We start from the raw sequence: 23,702 nt of genomic DNA, 5'->3' as shown, positions 1-23,702 counted from the left end.
CCACCTTAGTTCATGTCCATGGGTCGTACGTATACATTCTTTGGCTTCTCCATTTCCTATATTATTCTCAGCCTCCCCTTATCTATTTTCTACCTGTCATTTATGCTTCTTATTCCCCTTGTCTCCCTTTCTCCCCTTACACCTCCCCCATTGATAACCCTCCCTATGATCTCCATTTCTGTGATTCTGTTCCTGTTCTAGTTGTTTGCTTAGTTTGTTTTTGTTTTTTGTTCTTCTTTTTAGGTTCAGTTGATAGTTGTGAATTTGTTGTCATTTTACTGTTTATATTTTTTATTATCTTCTCTTTCTTAGATAAGTCCCCTTAACATTTCATATAATAAGGGCTTTGTGATGATGAACTCCTTGAACTTGACCTTATCTGGAAAGCAATTTATGCCTTTCCATTCTAAATGATACCTTTGCTGGATAGAGTAATCTTGAATGTAAGTCCTTGCCTTTCATGACTTCAAATACTTTTCCTAGCTGCTTCTTGCCTGCAAGGTTTCATTTGAGAAATCAGCTGATAGTCTTATGGGAACTCCTTTGTAAGTAACTGTCTCCTTTTCTCTTGTTGCTTTTAAGATTCTCTCCTTATCTTTAATCTTGGGTAATGTAATTATGACATGTCTTGGTGTGTGCTTCCTTGGGTCTAACTTCTTTGGGACTCTCTGAGCTTGCTGGACTTCCTGGAAGTCCATCTTCTTTGTCAGATTAAGAAGGTTCTCCTTCATTATTTTTTCAAATAAGTTGTTAATATCTTGCTCTTCCTTTTCTTCTTGTGACATCCCTATGATTTGGATGTTGGCATGTTTAAGGTTGTCCTGGGGGTTCCTAAGCCTCTCATTTTTTTGAATTCTTGTTTCTTCATTCTATTCTTGTTGAATGTTTATTTCTTTCTTCTGGTCCACTCCATTGATTTGAGTCCCAGTTTCCTTCCCATCACTGTTGGTTCCCTGTACATTTTCCCTTATTTCACTTTGTATATAGCCTTCACTTCTTTTTCTATTTTGTGATCATACTCAACCACTTCTATGAGCAACCTGTTTACCAGTATTTTGAATTGTGCATCTGATAGATTGGCTATCTTTTTGTCACTTAGTTGTATTTTTTCTGGAGCTTTGGTGTGTTCTTTCATTTGGGCCATTTTTTTTTTGTCTCAGCATACCTGTTATGTAGTAAGGTGCAGAGCCTTAGATGTTCACAAGGGCAGGGCAACGCACATTGCTGTGCAGTGACACTGTACATGGGGGGAGGGTCGTGAGAGGTAACAATGGTGCTTGCTCCACTTTCTGCTGGCTTTCAGTAACTTCCCCTTCTTCCCACAAGCAAATTGGACCCTTCTGGTGCTGCTTTCTGGGTGGGTGGTTTTCTGTAGGTTCTAGGACACTGTGGGTCTCTCCAATGAACTCTCCTGTGAGGCTGGGAGTTTCTCCATCACCTCAACCTTCACAGGTTTTTTCAGTTAGAGGCTTTGAGGCTTTATTTCCCTGCACTGGAACCATGAGTTGTACAGTCTGTCTTGCTCCCCAGTTGCTTCTCCTGGTTTATCTGCATGCCAATGTGGGACTGCCCTCTCTGCCAGCTGCCACCTTGCCTTGGGTCCTCTCCTCTTGGTCTGGATGCCTGTCTCCACCCCTCCTACTGGTCTGGATGAATGTTTCTTCTTTAACTCCTTGGTTGTCGGACTTCCATACAGTTCTATTTTCTGTCAGTTTTGGCTGGTTTTTTGTCTTTAAATTTGTTGTCCTTCTTTTGGTTGTACGAGGAGACACAGTGTGTCTACCTATGCCTCTATCTTGGCTGGAAGCCTCTATTTTATATGTTTTTAAAACTAAGACTTTGAAATCTGCTGTGTGTTTCATATATCATGATTCACATGCTAAAGCTTCAATGATTAAAGTGAGATCCAGTGCTTGTGAAGCAATAAAAATTGTGGGATTTTTTTACTCAACTTAGAATTTTAAATTTAATTACAATTTAGTCTGTCACTCACACCAGCCATATACCAATTGCTGAGTAGCCACCTGAGTCTAGTGATGGATTCTATATTAGGCAGTTTAGGATAAGAGGCTTAAAATTGCTGGTGGGCTTGAGGCATCAAAGTAACCAGATTACCTCATATTCCACTTAAAGAGGTATAGATATTAAAGTATAAAAATACTTGATAGACTTTTAGATATATGCTTTTAGAAAGGAACAAGACCATAGGGAACAGGTGTGTTAACCAATGAAGACGCTGAGATTAGTGACTTGTCTGAGAAGATAGGTGGAGTCAGACTGGAGATTTGGCTTCCCAAATACTTTTTTTTCCTCTCTGCCACAAGCCTGTGTATGTTTGTGTGTGTGTGGTATGCATGTGTGTGTATGCAAGAGTTAGAGTAGAATAGGGGTGAGGGGGTATCTTTTGGGGAGATGAGAAGTAGAGAAGAGGGAGAAATAAAGGTTTTTTCTTTACAATAGATATGGTAAAAAATAATCAGATGGTATAGGGGACATTGTAGAAAGCACTTGATATGGGCAATGCAGTTAATAGACTTAAGTTTAATTCTTGCTCCCCAGGTAGCTGAGAACTGTGTGCCCTTGAGAATGTTATTGAACTTCTCTGACCCTGAGTTTCCTGAGCAATAGAATATAGATTAAAATGTCTGTCTCTTGGTTTGTAGTGAGGATCAAATGTGATCACACGCATTAAGCACCTGGTATAAGACATGTTAATGTTTATTTTCCTTCCTTCTGCAACCTATCACACTAGAGCAGAGTGAACCTTTAATTTAATATCCTTGATTAAATGACTTTAAGTCAAACTCTCACTGGAGCTTGGATGTCATTTTAAAATCACTGCTCAAAATAATTTGTAATCAACACTCCTTACCTAAAAGCATCGATTTTTTTCCTGGGCTGGACAAGAAGAAGCAACAGGATTTATTGTTGATATGCATTAGAAAACCCATGATTTTAATCTCCACAAATTGCCTCAAATCATGAACACCCAGGCTGAGTGCAAGTTTTGACAATTCAGCCCTACATTTTCCACCATGTGCAGGTAGCAGTAAACAAGAAAATTTATCAAAGGGGCTCTTGTTTGTCTAATTTGTATTTCAAGGTGCTTCTTGGGTTCATTTTAACTAAAATATTTTTAAAACACTAGTTTAATTATTTTATATACTTACTCATCAACATTCTGCAGTGATTAAAAGCACTGGAGAAATCAATTAAATCATTTCTAGCTACCAGATGTTAATGAGAGAGTAACATAGCAGATTCAAACATAGCTTTAAATATAGACAATATGATGTGTGTGTAATAGTTGGTTTGAGATCAGCACTAATGAGGCTGAGGTCAGGGGTTTAGTCCCTTTATGGCCAGTTATTTTTGCTGTGTTGCACAGCCACCAGCAGCATCCATGACCCCAGCCCCCCGTCTTGGTTATAGGTACCATTGGTCATTAAGGAACCTGGGTTGGAGAATAAGAATGCACCAGCACAAAGCCAGTACCCACAAGGGAAGAACAACCTTCCTGACCAGCAGTTCACTTGTATGAAGACTTTTCTTCACTATAAACAGACTTCAGGTCACCAGTGAGATTCTCAACTTTCAATTGAGGATAATCCATGGAACAGTGGTAAGAATATTAAGAAAATTCAGTTTTTGCCCTGGTTTTGTTCCTAAACAGTACTGAGTAAGTTATTACACTGGTGTGTATCTCAGTTTCCACTTCTATAAGATAATAAAGTTAGACTAAATGGTTTCTACAACTTCCTGCTGCTCGCAAATGGTTCCATTAATATATTTTAAATTATTTGAAATGGGGTGTGTTGTCTAATATAAAGTACTACAATTACTCCTTTTCAAACTAGAGGAGAGAGTCTTATCAGATGGCCGCTAATGAACCCTGCTGTATGAGGGTTCTCCAGAGAAACAGAACTAGTGGGCTTTGGATATATATGAAAAGAAACGAGAGGAATTTGCTAATGTGGTTATGGAGACTGGGAAGTCTGAAGTTGGCAGAGCAAGCCAGCAGGTTGCAAGCCCAGGGAAGAGGTGATGTTGTAACTAGAGTCCACAGGTAGTCTGGAGGTAGAGTTCCTCTCCCTAGGGAGATACAGTCTTTTTAAGACCTTCGACTAATTAGATGAGACCATCCACTGTGTGGATGATAATCTGCTTTACTCAAAGTCTGCTAATTTAAATGTTAATCTTATTTGAAAACTTCCTTCACAGTGACTTCTGGATGGGTGTTTGACCAAATAGATGGGTACTGTGGCCTAACTAAGTTGACACATAAAATTAATTATCACATTGGCCTTCTGCTAACTATGCCCTTGTATTGAATATGACCCCCACTTTTGTGTGTGACTTAATTGCTATAGAATTTGGCAAAAGTGATAGAAAGTGACTTCTGCCATTAGGATTCAAAAGACTGTGACTTCTGTCTTGCTAATAGAATCTCTCCATTGCCTTTCTGGCTTGAACATTATGATGAAACAAGAGCCCATTTAGAGAGCCCATGTGGCAAAAAACTGAGACCAGCTTTCAGACAATAGACAACAAGAAACTGAGGCCTTCATTTCAACAGTCCTCAATAAACTAAATTCCACTAACAATCACTGCTTGAACTTGGAAGAGGATCCTCTCCCCAGTAGTACTGTTGCATAAGGCCTCAGACTCTTTAACCAGTAACTTGATTGCAATCCTGTGAAAGACCCATTTAAGTCATGTCCATGTTCTTGACCCTTGTAACTGTGAGATAGTAAATGTGTAGTTTTAAGACATTACATTTTGGAATAATTTATTGCACAGAAATATATATCAGTATAGAAACTAATATTAATCTGACAAATTGTTAATGGCAAATAACCAAATCCATACTAGCTAATTTAAGCAGAATGGAATATACTACACATTGAAGAGAGGTCAGGATTGTTGGGAGGTTGAAGACAGATACTGTAGCTGAGCTTGCAGGAATTACTCTGAGAAAACACACTTCAAACTTTGCCACCCAGGAGAGCCATCCCCTATGTTGTTAGGTTTTGCGTCAGTGTCTTCAGTTGGTGCATGTGATGGATAGTACCTAAACCACACATCTTATTTATTCTAGTAACAAGGGAAGTGCATCTCTCTGTCTCTCTCTCTCTCTTCCCACCATCTCCTCCTCTCTCCTCCCCTCTCTCCCTTCTTCCCTCCCTCCATCTCTCCCTCCTTCTTTCTTCCCTGCCTTTTGGTTTTCTTCTCTCTTTTCCTTCTTACCTTCTTTACCTCCTTGCTATCTCATCTTGATCCCTCCACTAAACCAGTAATTTCAATATTTTTTTATCTCATGGCACATATAAACTAATTACTAAAATTCTGTGGCACACTTAAAAATATATTACATTTTTTGCCAATATAACAACAAGTAGGTATAATTTTGGTTCATTCATATTGGACAGCTATTGTAAGGCTGCTGTCATTTTGTATTTGACAATATAAGGGAAAAGACGTTAGTGCCTCTGACTAAATAGTCAGGTGCTACGTACTTTAAAAATTCTTGTGACACAATAGTGTGCCTCTTGTCGCACTCTGGTTGAAAATCGCTGTTCTAAATGTTCCTTTTAGGATTAGCAAATGACAGACGTTGACTACAGCAAGATATATGTATACCCAGAATGTCCAGAGAGTAACATAAGCAACTATAAAATTAAATAGAGTATTATAAATATCAAGTCCAAATTCTATAAGAATTTTCAGAAGAAATTAAAAAACAATATAGTATAGTTGTCAAAAACACAACATTTTTGGAGATTGTGTCAAACAAACACTATAAAAATACCAACTTTGAAATTTATCAGCTATGTGATTTTGGAAAAGTTCCATACATTCTTTTTTTTTCATTTTTTGAAATTGTTTTTCAAGTACAGTTTTCTGTCTTTTACTTCCATTCCAGCCCACCCCACCCTCCCGTGCTCCCAACCTCCCTCCCATTTCCACCCCTGTTAGTTTTTGTCCATGTGTCCTTTATACTTGTTTCTGTGAATCCTTCCCCCTTTCCCCTGAAATTCCGCCCCCCTCTCCCCTCTGGTCACTGTCAGCCTGTTCTCTATTTCAGTGTCTTTGGTTATATTTTGCTTGCTTGTTTGTTTTGCTGTCTACATTCCTGTTAAAGGTGAGATCATGTGGTATTTGTCTTTCACCACCTGGCTTATTTCCCTTAGCATAATGCTTTTCAGTTCCATCCATGCTGTCACAAAGGGTAGGAGCTCCTTTCTTTCGGCTGCATAGGAATTCTTCAACCTGTATTTTTTCTCTTATAAAATGAGGAAACTGTTTATTACTCTTTATTTATCATTTGAGAAAAAAAGTGGCAATGCAATTACCATTATTAGTACAGTGGCTAGCACAAAGTAGGTGATCAATAATAGGTGTTATCTCTAAGAATGTAACTGTGGTTTGCGGTTTAACAGTGGAAATTCCACAGAGAAGATAAGATATTTAATCTGGGCTTGGAAAAGAGGAACTAGAGTTAAAAGATGGGTAAGATATTATGTCATTGTACACTGTCCTAGCATCTTTCACAAAAAGCCTTAGAAAGCACTTAGAGGCAAGTGTCTTATAAATGGATACATTGAAATGTGGAATGTCATCTTAGAATAGGTGAATAGGTGACTCCCAGGTTGGTGTTCTAACTGCTCATCTGCATTTCTTACTTGCTTCCCAACTATTAAAATTGGGATTTTTTTTTTTGGTTCTGTCTCTGTATTAGCATCAGCATAGACACTAAAGGGAGGAAAAGAGATCGACAATGGCACCCCATCCGCTAGGTCTTCATGAAACTGTGGACTAGAGGAGTCAGTATCAAACAGGGCAGGTAATCCTTTTCTTGATTTATAGATTGTAAAATGGCTCATAACAAGCTGACATATAAAACATAGATTACTTCATCAAAAGACTGTACTTTTCTTTCATTTTCATTTTTATTTTTTACCCATTATAGCTCTGATCACTTACAGCTATTCTTCTGCCACCAATTCATCTGTGGACATCTTCTAGTGGCTTTAATCAGTTTCCTCCTATAAATATAGACTTATGAAATCAATAGATTGAGGTTAATTATGCCCCATTGTCTTTTTTATTTTCCTAAACTTATGGTACAATTACTAATTGAAGCTAATGAAAGCCATGGTTATCTCCTTAATCATGTTTTAAAGAAAAAGCTGTAGAGCAAAAAAAGTCTATTTCCACTTAAATTTTCTCTTAAAAGCTTTTGTCATCTCTGCTGACTTTGGATTGAAATATTATGGATAAGGAAATGTGGACTGTCTCTACAGGAGCAGATTTTGAGGTATGTGTTCAGCAACCGTCACTCTATAAATGTAGAGACTGAAGCTACAGTAGAGACTAAAGCTCTGAGAGGGTGCTTGGATCCTGCCCAGTTTGGTAGCAGACTTGGTAAAGCAAGCCCGTTTCTGGAGTGCCAGTTCAGTGATTTTCCATTGTACGGGCTGAATCTGATACTTTTACCTATCTTATTTCCTATGATACATCTTGCAAGTTTATGTGGCTCATATTCCATTTGTGGCTATGAGGGTTAAATCAGATAATGATATGAAAAGCAGAAACATGAAATTGAATAAACATCAGTTGTCCTTCCCCTTTCTACAACCTTGTGTGAATGTAATTTCATAAACCACAACACACTTAAGGATACTCAAGAGAGATCTCTATTTTAAGAAATTTGGAAGGAAATATTTTTGTAAAAGAAGAATCTTTTATAATATAAGTAGCCATCCCTAGGTAACCTTTTTGTCATCCTGGGTATTTATAGAGCTGTGAGTGGAGTTTGCTATTTTAGGATTGATAGAAAACCCACTTAGCACACTAGTAGGCAAAAGACAAATTTGCATGCACTTTACCAGCTCCGTCCCTAGTGGATTAGATATGGTAGCTGTGCATTCTTCAGGCACTATAAACTTTGTGATCTGCTCTGAGATGATGAGCTGTGTGGGGATGCCACACACCACTTGCTTCTCTTGGGGGAACCAGAGTTTATTAGCTGTATAGGGTTGTTACTCTTTGAAAGGAGCTGCACGGGCTGGCCAGGAAGTCTACTTTTCCCATCAGGATGAGCTGATATTTCTTCTTCATCTTTGCTGCATTTTCTTGGGGGAATGAAATCTGTTTTCCCTGAGAATCATATTATTACTGTAATATACTGGGGGCCTCCAATGTGCAGACTGTCATCATCTAAATTCAGTGATTCTTGAAGAACCCATTTTAATTAAGTGAGCTTTCATAAATTACTGGGCATGCTTTGGTGATGATGATGGCATCCACTAAATGATTAATGACTCTAAAACACATCAATGTGCTGATATATACTTGTCTCCAAATAATGCTAAATTATTAGTAGTAGTACTTTGATGAGGGAGGGCTTTTTGAGCTGTTTGTTTAGTAGTGGCATATAGCATTACATTTTCTCCACATTTTAATAGTCACTCTCCGTTCTGGCCAGCAGTGCTCATTTGCGAGACCTGTGATCAAGATGACAGGTGGTTTCTGCATCTGTGCAGTCAAGTATAGAAGAAGTACTATGTACTACTGAAGACCTCAGGTGTAAAATCCCAGTGTTACCACTTACTAGTTATGTGACCTTAGGCAAGAATCTTGATTGACTATTCTGTGTCTCAGTTCGCTTTTCTGTAAGTTGAGGATTATTGTAATTATCAACCTTACAGGGTGGTTGTCAGGATTAAATCATTTACTCTATGTAAAGAATCTAAAACTGTGTTTGATAATACATGGGTGTCCTGCCATTATTGCTGAGCAAGTGTGTTAAATAAAAAAAATTAGAAAAGCAATAAGATTTACAGTCTTGATATTAGCAACTTGCTTTAATGTACTGGGCTGAGGCTAACTATAGTTATTAATATTCCTCTCTGCTGTGTGATCTATTTAATAATGCCAGAGACTTCTTAATAGGCTTCGTCTTCACACAGTCAGGTCTAGTGCAAGGTAGAAGAGCTGATGGGTGTTAGAACTCTTTTGCAAGGGTGATAGTTTGTCATCCAGTGACATAAACCTTCTTGTTTTGAGCGTCAAGCTGATAGTGGGGTGCATATTTTCTCATTTCTCTGGTGGCTTTAGGTTCACTGAAAACTGAGTGTACTTTATCAGCTTTGAAGCATGGTGATCATTGTCATTGCCAAATGTCTATTACAATTTTTTAAAGAAAGGGGACATATTAACTTTCATGTCTTTTTCAGACATCTGGGGAAATTTATTAAAGCACAGGAGTCTGAAGAATGTCAAAAACAGATTTAGTTTGGATGTGGCATTCTTAAAATCAGTGTATTTGAATATTAGTAAAACCATTTGAGTCATGTAAAGGAATAATCTTCATTCTTACAAGTAAACAGAATGCATTATCAGAATTTTATGTACTATTAATACAAAATATAATGAAAAATAACATCTATAATTATCTTCAATGTATTTGGAATCATATAAGGATTTTATAAAGCTTATTTAATCTTCAAAGTTAAGAAAATAATGGAAACCAATAAGATCCTCAGATGAACAATCTTATAGTGGATACCTGAGAAGACCATTTATTCTTTGCATTTCTTCATTGCATCTAAAACAATGTCTTAGTAGTACTCAATAAATGTTTGTTGAATGAACTGTGAATATATGAAAGAATGAATTACATAATTCTGGAAGAATATATTAGAATGAATAAAATGACTAGCATTTAATCAAAGTAAGTCACTATATGCATAACTCTAGACAAATCAAATTTACTATTTGGTACCTCAGTTTATTCATTTGCAACTCAAAGATCAGATCTCATCACCTCAATGGTCTTAAAAGTTTCCCATAGGATTAACACCACCATTTACTGCCCATCAATTTTTCTCTGGTGCAGAAATGCCTTTCACATTTCTATTAGTGAGGCAATGATTATGCCTGACATAGTCACTTCTTTTCTTTCTTTTGCCTCTGGGATTTGAAAGTAAGATTTAAATATCAATAACACACTGGGGTGGTGAACACACAAGACAATAGGCAGATAATGTATTATAGATACACCTAAAATCTATATAGTTTTATTAACAATGCCACCCCAATAAATTCAATAAAAATTTTAAATAAATAAATAAACACCAACAATACAGCAAACAGGTACATATTAGACTCTACCCCAAAGGACAGTCAACTGCATGAGAATAGTAATATGCTGTTTGGTATCCAACGTTTCTCTAGTCATTTACTGATGGGCAATAACTGGATCAAAAAGCTATGGTACATTTACACAATGGAATTCTATGCTGCAGAAAGGAAGAAGGAGCTCCTACCCTTTGCCACATCATGGATGGAACTGGAAAGCATTATGCTGAGTGAAATAAGCCAGGGGGTGAAAGACAAATACCATATGATATCACTGTTAACAGGAATCTAAACAACAAAATACAAAAAAATCAAGCAAAATATGACCAATGACACTCAAATATGGAACAGGCTGACAGGGTCCAGAGGGGAGAGGGGAGAGAATCATAGGGGAAAAGGGGATGCACTCACATGAACAAGTATAAAGGACAAATGAACAATAACTAAGGTGGGGGGTGAAAAATGGGAGGGAGGTGGGGAATACTGAGGGGGGGGCAGGGCTGGGAATATAAGACAGAAAACTGTACCTGAACAAGAATTAAATAAAATTAAAAATTAAAAAAAAACAAAGTTTCTCCCTTCTTTAAATACCATTTCTTTCTTTATTTCTAATTGTTTTTTCAATTTGAGCTTGTTTCACAATTATGTGAAAATGCTTTCCTTCTTGAGTCTATTATTTACTTGAAGAGTAACATAGGTTGGACATACTCTTCAGTTTCTACCAGCCCATTTGTAAGTTGCTTACATTTCATTTTTTATTTTCCTAATAATTCCCCGGGGTTAAAACTAAATGAAGCCACACACTCCCAAGTGAATGAAATGTAAAACTAATGATTAGTGTTTGATTTAAGGGGTAATAAAATGAAGGCTAACATGTACAAGTTTTGCCTGGTATTTTGACAAGTGTCAAATTAATGGACAAGGCAGAATTATTTCATTGACTTTTTCTAATGGGGTCTTCATTATGGAGTTTAGAGTCACACACACACACACACACACACACACACACACAGATGTGGTTCCAAAATAAAGCTACTCATAGTCCTCCTCTGACCTGTCCATCAGTGAATGAAGAACCCAGGGTCCGAACACTGAAGGACCTGAAAGTCTGCTTATGGGAGCAGAAGTCAGAACTTAAAACAGGTGCTTTGATTTTGGTATAAGTAGTACTAAGCATTGCTCAAACAGTTCAATAGTAATCCACAACTTGTCAACACTCGGGAACAGACCTTAAGTAAATATTGAGCTGTTTTGGTAATCCTTTTCCTTCGTATAATCACACTTCAGACAAGCATTTAATGTGCTTGACTCCTCCTACCCTCTTGGAGGAAGCAGGTTGCCTACGGAGAACTCCCTTAACTCTTTTGTTTTAACAGGGATTAAAAAGAAGTTTTAGGTCAAAATAGTTTCAACATATTTATTAAAAGGATACCCTTCAATAAAAGATTCCCAAACCTAAGCTAATTTATTAGAAGCAAACATTGGATGAGCTGGATTCCAGTAAAACAGAACAAAGTAGAGATTCCCTAGAGAATGTTATGAGAAGTACGTTTATGGTTGTGAATGCGCGAAACACAGATTTTATTCTTGTATCATAGCTGATCCATTTTGCATTATTTTCTTTAAAAAGTGTTTTATTGTTGACACTGTTACAGGTTTCCCCCTTTTGCCCCCTTTTCCTTTCTCCACTAAGTTTCCACCCCCTTCCCCCGGCCTTAACCACATGAATTATTCTTCATAAGAACAACCATAAATCTACTTTTGCCCACCCCTCTATGTGCTAGAAATAACCAATCTTTATCTATGGTCATATGAAATTCCTTCAGTTTTTGTCTAGATGTCTCCCAACCTTAGCCCAGAAGCTAATTGTGTCCCTCTCACCACAATCAGCAACCACAAATATTTAAACAAGGTCTAACACCTGACTGTATTAATTGAGCCAAGGCTTCACCTAGGTCAATAAGAGCACTGTTTTTGAGTACTATGCCTTCTGTCCCAATTCAAATACTTGAGGCTCAATTGCACACAAGTGTGAGTCATCTGGAATTAATCTTGGTAGCAGAAATAGTGACTCACTGAAATAATAAGTTGATATAAAAGTACAGTTGACTCAGGAACAATATGGGGTTTGGGGATGCTGACTCTCTAGACAGTCAAAAACCCACATACAACTTTGGCTCCTCCAAAATTTAACCATAGTTGTCCCTTGATATGGCAGAGTGTTGGTCCCAGGACCCCTGCAGATACCAAAATTTGAGGATACTCATGTCCCATATATAAAATGCATAAAACCAATGCGTATAGTCAGTCATCCACATGTACAAATCCCCAACCAAGAATCAAAATCCTGTTTCTTTTTAAAATTTTTATTAAATTGATTGGAGGGACATTGATAAAATTATATAGGTTCAGCCACACAATTCTATAATACATCATCTGTATATTGTATTGTGTGTTCACCACAGAAAGCCAAGTCTACCTCCATCACTCCATTTATCCTCTCTTTACCCTCTTCTCACTCCCCCACCTCCCTTTCCCTCTGGTAATCAACATACTGTGGTTATGTCTATGAGTTGTTTTCTATTTTTTTCCTTGCTTAATTTCTTTATCTTTTTACCCAGCTCCCCAGTCCCCCACTCCTCTAACAGCTGTCAGTTGTATCTATGAGTCTTTTTCTATTTTGTTTGTTTATTTTGTTCACTGAATTTCAATGTCCCACAGTTTTTGGATTGTTGTATCATCATTTTCATTTGTTTCAAAGCATCTATTGATTTCCTCCTGGATCTCATTGTTGACCCATTCATTGTTTAATAACGTATTTAGCTTCCATGTCTTTGCATGCTTTCCAATGTTCTTGTGATTGATTTCTACTTTCACAGCATTGAGGTCAGAGAAGATGCTTGATATGATTTCAATCTTAAATTTATTGAGACTTGTTTTGTGTCCTAAGTGTGGTCTATCCTAGAAAACATTCTATGTGCACTTTCAAGGTATGTATATTCTGATGCTTTGGTGTGAAATGCTCTGAAAGTATCAATTACATTCATTTGATCTAGTGTATTGTTTAAGGTTTCTGTCTCCTTGTTGATTTTTCTTTTGGGAAGATCTATCCATTGAAGTCAATGGGGTGTTAAAATCCCCAACTATGGCTGTATTCCTGTCAATCTCTCCCTATTTGTTCATCAAGATTTGCTTTATATATTTAGGTGCTCCTATTTGGTGTATTGATATTTACTAGGGTTATATCCTCTTGTTGGATTGCTATCTCTAACATTATGCATGGTCCTTTGTTTCTTACTATAGCTTCTGCTTTAAAGTCTATTTTGTCAGATATAAGTATTTCTACTTCAGCTTTAAAAAAATTTCATTTTCATGAAATATCTTTTACAAACCTTTTAGTTTTGCTAGTGTCTTTTATTCTATGGTGGTTTTCTTGTAGACACCATATGTATAGGTCTTGTTTTTTTATCCATTCAGCTAGCCTATGTCTTTGATTGAAGCATTTAATCTACATTTAAAGTGATATTTGCTAGGTATGTACAATATTTATTGCATTTCATTCTTTATAACTATGTTCTTCCTTCACCCTCCTCCTCCTCCTTCCTTTCTTCTTCTTCTCCCTTTCTTCTTCTTCTTCTTCTACCTTTTCTTCTTCTTCTTCTTCTTCTTCTTCTTCTTCTTCTTCTTCTTCTTCTTCCTCTTCCTCTTCCTCTTCCTCTTCCTCTTCCTCTTCCTCTCCTTTTCCTCCTCCTAGAAAACCCTTTAATATTTCTTGTAATACTGGCGGTATTGAACTGCTGGTAATGAACTGCTTTAGCTTTTTTCTTTTCTGGGAAGCTCTTTATTCATCCTTTAATTTTAAATGATAGCCTTGCTTGGTAAAGTAGTCTTGGTAGAAAGTCTTTACTTTTCATCACTTTGAATATTTCATGACAATACCTCCAGACCTGAAATGTCTGTTGAAAGATCAGATAACATTTTTATGGGAGATCTCTTATAGACAACTATGTGCCTCTAGCTGCTCTTAAAATTCTCTCTTTGTTTTTAAGCTTTCCTATTTTAATTATGTTGTATCTTGGTTTGGTCATCTTTGAGTTCATCTTGTTTAGGATTCTCTGCACTTCCTGGACTTGTGTATCTTTCCCTTTTACCATGTCAGGAAACTTTTCAGTCACTTTCTTTTCAAATAGGTTCTTGATTCCTTGCTCTCTGTTCTTCTTTTGGTACTCCTATGATGTGGATTTTGTTACACTTTATGTTGTTCCAAAGATCTCTTAAACTATCCTCATTTTTTATGTTTTTTAATAAAATTTTGCTGATCTGACTTGTTTTGTTTCTTGTCTTCCAATTCACTGATTTAATCCTTTACTTCATCCAGTCTAATATGTATTCCCTCAAGTATATTCTTCATTTCAGATATTGTATTCTTCAAATCTGACTGGTTCTTTTTTATGGTTTCCATGTGTTTTTTTTGTTTGTTTATATTTTTTGCTTGTTGTGTCTTTGTTGAAGTTATCACTAAATTCCCTGAACATCATTACAACATTTTTTTTTTGAACTCTATATCTGGTAAGTTCCTTACTTCTGTTTCATTGAGCTCTTCTTTTGGAGATTTCTCTTGTTCCTTCATTTGGGACATTTTTCTTTGTCTCCCCATTTTGGCTGCCTCTTTGTGTTTGCCTCTTTGTATTAGGTACATCTACTGTGACTCCTAGTCTTGGTGGAGTGGCTTTATGTTTTTTGTGTTCCGTGGGACCCAGTGGCACAGTTGCCTTCATCACCTGATTATGGTGCTCCAGAAATTTCCTGTGTGATTTATGTGGGTCCTCCTCTGGTAATTCAGTCTTCTCAGCTTGTTCATATGTGGGGTCAACCTTCAGGCTGGCTGACTGTGAGGGTCAACCCCAACCACAGCATGTGAGCTGCTGTGCAGGTGTTGACCACATAAAGCAGAATTTGCCTCAGCATGATCTGAAATACTGTTTTAATGGTTTTGTTGACTGCATACATGGGAAAATTACAGACATGGAGGGCTGAGTATATCTATTGAAAAAATTATATCTGCTATAAGTGGGCCTACCCAGCTTCAAGGGTCAACTCTACTGTGATTTGAATGATTAAAATGACAAAAGTTATTTGATGTTTTCCATCTTTCCTATTGCAGATCCACCTTTTGTACTCATTATTTCTAGACTAGACACTTCTTTTTTCTATATTAAAAAGAGGTAGAATTTATTTTGTGAATGCAAAATTCTCAATTTAGATATTATGTCCACCTATACAATAAATTAATTGACTCAGGACAATGGATTCTGGTTATTGAGACTTACTTGGCCCAGACTTCATACATTATGTTCACATGGATCTTGCTCCTTCCTAGTTAAATTACAAATATATATGATAGCAAAATATTACTATAATAATGAATGGTAATCTTCTTTCCACATGACTTTCAGGAAGCTGGTGAGGCTGCTGATTTTTGGTGAAAGGAGCACAATTAGGTCCTGGGGTAATGTCTGGAGACATCTAGACCAAGACAAAAAGAATTTCACAAGACCATCTAGAGGTTTCATAAAACCATAGATTATTTTTAGGGCATATGATGACAAAGCATAGAGAGCTGAAGGAGTGGTCTGTCTGACCTTTTACTCCTCAAAGCTCTGTTGATGTCCCAACTAATTCCAGGGCCTCATTCCCAATCTGTACCTCTGCCCACACTGGTCTTCAACTAGACATTGTCCTCTAGGTAGTCCACCAGCATTTTAATTTGGAAAAGCTTGTTTCTCAAGTTTCATGACTGATTGTTTCAGCATATGGGCTTTACTGTGATGCTATACTCAGCTTGAAACAGGTAATTCAAATTGTCCTTGAGAGCTAAATCTTGATGGAAAGAAAACAAATCAAAACAAAGCAGAACAGTATAGAGGTTAGAGAAATGACCCCTTAGTTGCTATGTAGGAGAAAGATTATTCTAGATTTGACAGTGCTCAGACTAACCCTATCATTCATTAGAATAATAAAACCAACTTTCCTTTTCTAATTTTTATTCATCACTTTTTAGCCTTTACAGTGTGTTTTCCTCCAAATATGGAACATTGGCTTCAATATTACTTAATGCAAAATGTGGAATATTGGCCTCAATATTATTTAATGAAAGAATTCCTACCATATTAAATAAACTTCTCCAGAATATGGTCTGTCACCTATCATGTGGTAGATGTTCAAAGAGCACTTTGAACATCAAAAACAAAAAAAATGGTTTTTAAATGAAGGAGGGAGTGAATAATAACTAGAGAATCTGAAGTGTCCTTGAAGGTGCCTGGGAGCAGTTTACAGTCTTTTAAGGATGAACAATGTGGCAACAAATTCTTTTCCAAAAAGTGTAATGGCTTATACAGTGATCAGTGCTCTGAAGAAAAAGACCAGATGAATCAACACTTAGGATATCATGATAGGCTATTTTCCATCTTTCTCAAAGAAAGGCAGTATATAATGTAATTAACCTATTTTGGTATGTCTCTCTCCCCTTTGTCTTGGTGAGCTGATGGGGCATCAAAAGTTCAGGTTATGAGGACTTAGTCATAGATTTTTATTTAGGAGACTGGAAAGGGTTTAGAATAAAGCACAAACCCTAGTTAATGAAAGAAGCATTCTACATTTCTCAATGTTACAGAAATAAAAGGAGAAAAAATTAAAGCTTGAAGCGTGATCTATGATACATTACTACACTACAAGGAGGAAATTCCAGTCACTTTACTAGGAGTGGGCAAAATGAACTACATTTGGATTACGTTTGATGATGAATGATAACTGAATTCCTTTTCTGATTGTTTGCGGTAGTATTATTTTATTTTATAGGAAGTTTCTAATTTTGAGAATGTGAAACCAGAAAGAAAGTAAGTCAAATTCACCTTGAAAATTTTATGTTCTCTTAGTTCTATGATGTTGAATGGAATCTTTTAGTGTTTTTTCTGTCAAAGTGCTTTTTAAAAAATGTCACGTGCAAATCTGTGTATGTTTTACTCTGCAACCATATATTTGTTTATGCTGATGCATAGGAGATGTATGGTGTGATATTCCTGTAGACAAGGCTATGAAAATTAAATTTTCAGAAAAAGAAACATGTTTACACCAGGCTCAAATTAAAGTGGGAGCCTACTCAAAAACGTTTCTATCAGTGATCTATTAATCTTCTGAAGAGTTCTTTTAATCCAAGTAAAAATGTGTTTGCAAAGAGATTGGGTTATTTAGGTCAGGCTCTGCTCTACATTCAGCTGATCAAGTCCCTAGAGGATGTGGTACACACTTGTTGCAGTAATGGGATTTGGGCAGCAGTTGGTTTATTGGGAAATTTCCAGGCTGGTTGCTGATGATACAGAAAAATGGGTACCTTGCATTCCAGAATGGTCTGAGACTAAATTGTTAATACGTGAAATTTTCTCTGGACACTGTTCCAGCCACCCTCCTCCACAGCCCTGCTCTCCCTGCCCCCACTCCCTCAATTCCTGCATGCTTGCTTATTCTTTCCTTCCTTCCCTGCCCAAAGCTTTCTCCCAGTAATCATATAAAATGCATCCATAGTAAGTAGGTAACTGCAGGATTAACAGTTTGGAGCACCTGCCAGGAAAGGGTAGTTGTATTTTAGCCACAGTTAACTACTAAACTACAACAGTGTCATCTTAAACATAAGCTGGAGTTTTAAAAAACGTGTTTTTCCCCTCAGGGTTCTTCACAGTCTTAAAAATCAACCCAGTTATGTAGCTGTTTATTCAATCCACAAATAAGGAACTCCCTCATACCAAATCTAAAACTTAAACAAAAAGCACAGCTATTGGCATATGATTGATTTATGCTTCTACAAATTGGAGGATACCAACAGGTGGAAGGGCAGATGAGAATGAATGAAATGAAAAGTACCTGATGCTGACTCAATTAGGATTTTTGGAACATAAACCAAACCCATTAAACTGCTCCTCAGATTCCAACCAGTTAGAATAAAATTGAAGACTCTCTTGAGTTCTTTGATGTTTGTTTGTTTGTTTTTTTGCCCACCACTCTCTTGAAGGGAATAACATCTCATGTTGTTATGCACATGCCTCACTTTACAATATTATAAATAGCTTTTTTGGAACACTTGCTATTTGGTAAGAAAGGTCCTAAGCATTTTGCATTAGAAATAAAATAAATAAAGTGGTTAAGAAAAGAAGAAAAATTACACATGTAGTGTTTTGCTTATAACCCTGAGCTTAGAAAAACAAAAAAGTGACCTTAGGTTTAACTTAATGACTACTACAACTAGAACCGGTTGACACACTCAAGGTATAACAAAGTTAGTTATGTGTACAGGATACATGCGTTTTCACCCAACACTTAAGTTGATTAACATGGTTGAGTCAGTGTAGTCTTATCTCCTGTTTCTGTTTTAGACATTTTATTATGGAAAATTTACATTTTACACAGAGGAAGAGATAATGATCATATCACATCCCCAAGCTTGAACAAGTATAGATTTATAGTCAATCTTAGTTCATCTCTACCCATTCACCTCCCCTTTCCCCCAGCCCTCACTAGGTTGTTTTAAAAATAGATTCCAGACATATAGTTTCATGTTTCAATACACCTTTAAAAAACAAGAACTGCTTTAAAAAAGTAACCACAATACCACAACTGTACTAGCACAAAATGAGAAAAATGACTTAATATCACCAAATACAATGTTAAAATTTCTCTAGTAACATCAGATAATTTTTATAGTTAATTTGAATCACAAGCCAAAAACAATTTATGCAATGCATTTGATTTTTGCCTCTTAACTCATGTTTCTTTTTCTATTTATTTGAAACTCCGCTGGCTGTTCTGAGAAATTTCCCATATTTAAAATTTTTTCTGATTGCATCCTTATATTTTTTTTAAAACATGCTCTTTTATCCTCCATTTTTCTTGTAAAATTTTAGTCAGACCTTGAGGCCTGATAAGATTCAAGTTTATATACGTATATTTATATAAAAATACATATTTTTAAAGTAGATCATCAGTGAGTATATACTTCCTGTTGCATTACAAGGAAATTTCTATATCTGCTTGTCTCTACTTTTGTAACTGAAATTGCTTAGTGGGTTCAGATGGTATCAGGTTGATCCATTCAGCACAAAGTTACAAATCAGCCTTTCAATCAAAAGCTTTAACAGCAATTGATGATTATTGCCCAGATCATTGGTTTGATTGCATAATGGTTATATTACATTCAATCATGCTTTCTGTAATTATTAAACATAGTTATTTAAAAAAGAATTTGTATCTATTTGATTATCTGGACTTACATTCACGTATAAATCGCCCACTTTTGGGGGGGGGGGCGGTTAATGAATGTTAGTTTCTCCATATTGAATGGAAATTTTTAGGCCAAGATTATGCTGTATTAACTGTACTTTGCCATTTACAGTCAGAAAAATACAGGACTATGTGTAGACCTTACTTAGAAATAGCATTTATTTCATATGTCTAAATGATCCTATTTTTGTTAGATTAAAATACTATTATTTATTAAATATGGACTTAAATATCTATTTCTTTTATTTTTCTAGGTCAATCTGGAGATCTATGTCTGAAAACAAAGGATTTGGTTAGTAATTCGTGATTACTCATGCAGATGATATGGTCTGTTTCCATGAAAGTTATTTCCTATGCTACTGACATAAGCAACAATAAGTGATCAACGAAAAACAAATGGAATTTTCTTTACATTTTATAGAAGAAATTTTTAAAATGCAAATGTGATTCCATTTTAACTTTAAATTGCTAACACAAATCATTGACTGATCATTTACCTCACTAAGAGGTCATCTTGACCTCTTAGATGTCATTTCAGATTTATGAATCTAGGAGTAAATAAAAAAGAATTGAAAAAGTAGTTGATTACAAAAGACTTCTGGACGGCATTTCAAACACGTGTTGGTTTCAGTTGTACAGCTTAGTGGTTAGACAATCACATAATTTACATAGTGTTCTCTTCAATATTTTCAACCGGCACCATATGTATTTATCACAATGTTTTTACTATATTTTCTATGCCTTACTTACTTCCCCATGACTATTTTGTAACTACCAAAGTTAACTTCTTAGTTCTTTCACCTCTTTCACCCAGTGCCCCAAACCCCACCCCTCTGGCAATCAGCAGTTCTTTCCCTGTATGTAGGAGCTGTTTCAACTTTGTTCACTTGTTTTGTTCTTTAGATTCCATGTAAGTCAAATACCATATAAGTCACATGCTATTTGTCTTTCTCTAACTGACTTATTTCACTGAGCCTAGTACTCTTTAGGTCCATCCATGCTGTCACAAATGGTAAGATATTATTATTTCCTTTAATGGTTGCGTAATGTTACATTGCATATAGATGCCACACCTTTTTTTTTATCCACTCACCCTTTGATATACAGTTGGTTTGCTTCCATATGTTGGCTATTGTAAATAATGCTGCAGTGAACATAGGCGTACCTATATTGTTTTGGATTAGTGTTTTTGACTTCTTTGAATAAACCCCCAGAAGTGAACACTGGGTTATAAGGCAGTTCCACTTTTAACTTTTGAGGAAACTCCATACTGCTATCCACAGTGGCTGCACCAGTCTGCATTCTTACCAACAGTGTATGAGTGTTCCCCTTTCTCCACATCCTTGGCAACACTAGCCATTTGTGGTTTTATTGATGATAGACATTCTGACAAGTATGAAGTGATATCTCATTGTGCTTTTAATTTGCATTTCTCTGATGATTAGTGACATTGAGCATTTTTCCATATGTCTACTAACCAGCTGTATGTTCTCTTTAGACAAGTCTAATCCATTTTGAGTTCATTCTTGAATAAGGTATAAGAAGGTAATCTACTTTCATTTTTTTTGTGTGTATATCTGTCCAACTTTTCCAGCACAGTTTAATGAATAGACTGCCTTTATCCCATTGTATGTTCTTGCCTCCTTTGTCAATATAAATTGGCCATATAGGTGTGGGTTTATTTCTTGGCTCTTTGTTGTGTCCCATTGATCTATATGACTGTTTTCATGCTAGTACCATGCCGTTTTGATTACATGCCTTGCATTATAGTTTAAGTGTCTGCAATTACATTATCCATAGTAATAATAAAGGCAACTGGTTTAATAGAGTGACACTAATTATAAAACATTCACAGTGGCAAAACATCTGGATTATTCAGTCAATAATTCATTTTTTATTCAGTTTGTCAAGCTTGGGGATATCTTTTCTTCTTTCTTTCTCCCCTGCAGAGCCTAGGAGTTGGATGCTCAAACCACTTTTTCCCTTTTTCAAAATCATGTACCTGAATTGGTCTGAAAAGCTTATTTAGAACATTGATTAACCATCAATGATTGTATCTTCCAAGAGTATCTCCATTCTCATAGCACGCTATTCAGTTTACGCACAGAAGACTACAGAAGTTTTTAACCTAACATGATTTTTGATGATCAGTGCCTTTTCTCTAGTCAAATATGAGTGTTTGTTTCCATTTGATGCTTTGCTTGTGTTTGCAATACTTAAAACCAATTCTTCATTTATGTGCAGTTCAGTTCTTCACACATGCCGGGACTTCTTTAGGCGTTGGGAGGACATGACTTAGCAAACGTTGGTTTTTTCATTTAAGGATCTTGAATCCACCACAGTTCAATGTTTCTCAGCACAATCATTTTTTAAAAAACAACCAGGTGTTTCAGTAGCAGCATTCTACCATGTATGCTTGGGTGCTTACATAGTTCATGGAAACAATGGGAGCCCACAGGACACTTGGGGGTGTCCATCACTGACCAGAACTTCCTAGAAAGGACCATAGAACTTTTGTTTCATATCACCAAGTTACAACAATGTGCAGAATTTATTTTAATTTTAAATTTCTTATACTCACTGTGAATTCTGCTAACCAATCCTCTGCTTTACTTTAGAAAAGAAAACAGTCAACAACACAATTTGGCAGGAATCCTGTAAGCCTGAGAATGATTCCCACATCAGAAGACTCTGTCAGCTAAAAGGTAAATTGCTAAATTGCTAAATTTAGTTCTGCTGAGTTTGCATTTTCCCAGAGTAGTTTAAAGGGCAGGTAGAAAAATTTACATCTTTTTTCATTAAAATAAGCAGGGCATTGTGGTCTACTTAAAAAGAAGGACAAATAAATAGAATATATATATATTGTTAATAGAATGTAAACATGTATGTGTAGATACACAGAAACACACAGAAAAAAATGAAATCTAATTAAGTTGCCTGTTGAAGCAAAGAATCGAGTGCAAATAATATTTGAAAGTCTTTAATGTCTAAAATAATTTAAAATGTATTAAAAATCAGCACATCAAATAAACCTCTAAAAATAGTATGAATATATTAACAGTTGTTATGTTTAGATTTTCTTTAAACATTTAAGAGAAATAACTTTGATGACTAATACAAAATTACACCACTTTATAATTTAAAAATTCCCCAAAGCAAGTTAGCAGCCAGGTATAAATTATTCATTAATAATAAATCACTTCAAAGTTAAAATTACTTAACTTTGGGAAGGTAATGAGTGAAAAAAGTCTTAAGGGTTCACAGAGATGAACGGAATAAAAAGTTGATTTAATTGGCATTGTCTTTACAGTGTTGCTTGAACAAGGTATATTTGATTATACTAGTTAGTGATTATTTAAGAGTTTCTCATTTTTAAATAAAAAATATTTTTATTATCTTGGGACAAAGGGAATAAGTATAGCATATATTTATATGTGTTCACATTTTTCCTTTTTAAAAAAGAGCTTAGCTTTACAAAATATGAAAATAATCATTTTCCCTTGAAACATTTCTATTTTATTAAACATTTGGTATAACATTTTGGTGAATAATTGTAACTCAAATTTTTAAATATTTAAAATTTTCTATTATAAAAATATATAGGTGAAACACTGGGGACTATTTAATGATAGTATTTTCTTTTGATTACAATACAGAAAATGCTTTAATAATGTCATGTTTTGATTTGACTCTATCTTTATCTCACGGATGCCAGCTATCTTCACTCACACTCTCTGTAGGTTAGCCAAACACCCATCTATCCATTCCTTTAATAAACATGTTATTTTTAGATTATTGTATGTTGATGTATGGATAAAGAAGGTATAAATTATTATAGCTATTTTTAGTTATAAGATTGGCCATAAATCTCTTCAAGTGCTCTAATTCCTAAAACTACTCTTCTGTGATCTTTTAAAAAAAATGTGTGAGTAATAGCAGGTAATTCTATTATAGCTCCTCTGATAAAGCAGCAAAAAATCTTGGTCATTAAATGAGGTTCTTAGGATTTGTGGTGTCAGTTTTGTCAGAGAAGGAAGAAAGCCTCTACAGAAATTTTCTCAGCTGTGATATTTCTCAGATTCCTGAGTGACTGTGTTTGGTGTGTGTGTGTGTGTGTGTGTGTGTGTCTAAGAAGTTTTGCTGGCATTTCAGCAGTAGTAGCTGAGTCACAGGACATTTCCCAGGGATTAATGCTGTGCTAGGCAGAGTTGATGGCCTGAGACCAAGGC

At 35.8% G+C, this 23,702-nt stretch overlaps 1 long non-coding RNA gene across 2 annotated transcripts in view; it reads left to right on the top strand.

The window, feature by feature from the left end:
• Positions 1-23,702, top strand: part of LOC118995878 (uncharacterized) — a 77,476-nt gene that overhangs the window by 16,179 nt on the left and 37,595 nt on the right. For both annotated transcript variants that reach the window (XR_005068369.1, XR_005068370.1), the window contains 3 exons: positions 3,433-3,622; positions 19,728-19,765; positions 22,092-22,178. This is a non-coding gene — a long non-coding RNA (uncharacterized LOC118995878). The remainder of the gene's footprint in view (positions 1-3,432; positions 3,623-19,727; positions 19,766-22,091; positions 22,179-23,702) is intronic.

This window comes from Sturnira hondurensis, unplaced genomic scaffold (assembly GCF_014824575.4).
Source record: "Sturnira hondurensis isolate 20B ecotype Veracruz unplaced genomic scaffold, ASM1482457v3 Scaffold0010428, whole genome shotgun sequence".
NCBI classification, from domain to species: Eukaryota; Metazoa; Chordata; class Mammalia; order Chiroptera; family Phyllostomidae; genus Sturnira; species Sturnira hondurensis.
Note: the sequence above shows the minus strand (reverse complement) of the source record. Positions and strands in the feature narration are given on the sequence as shown.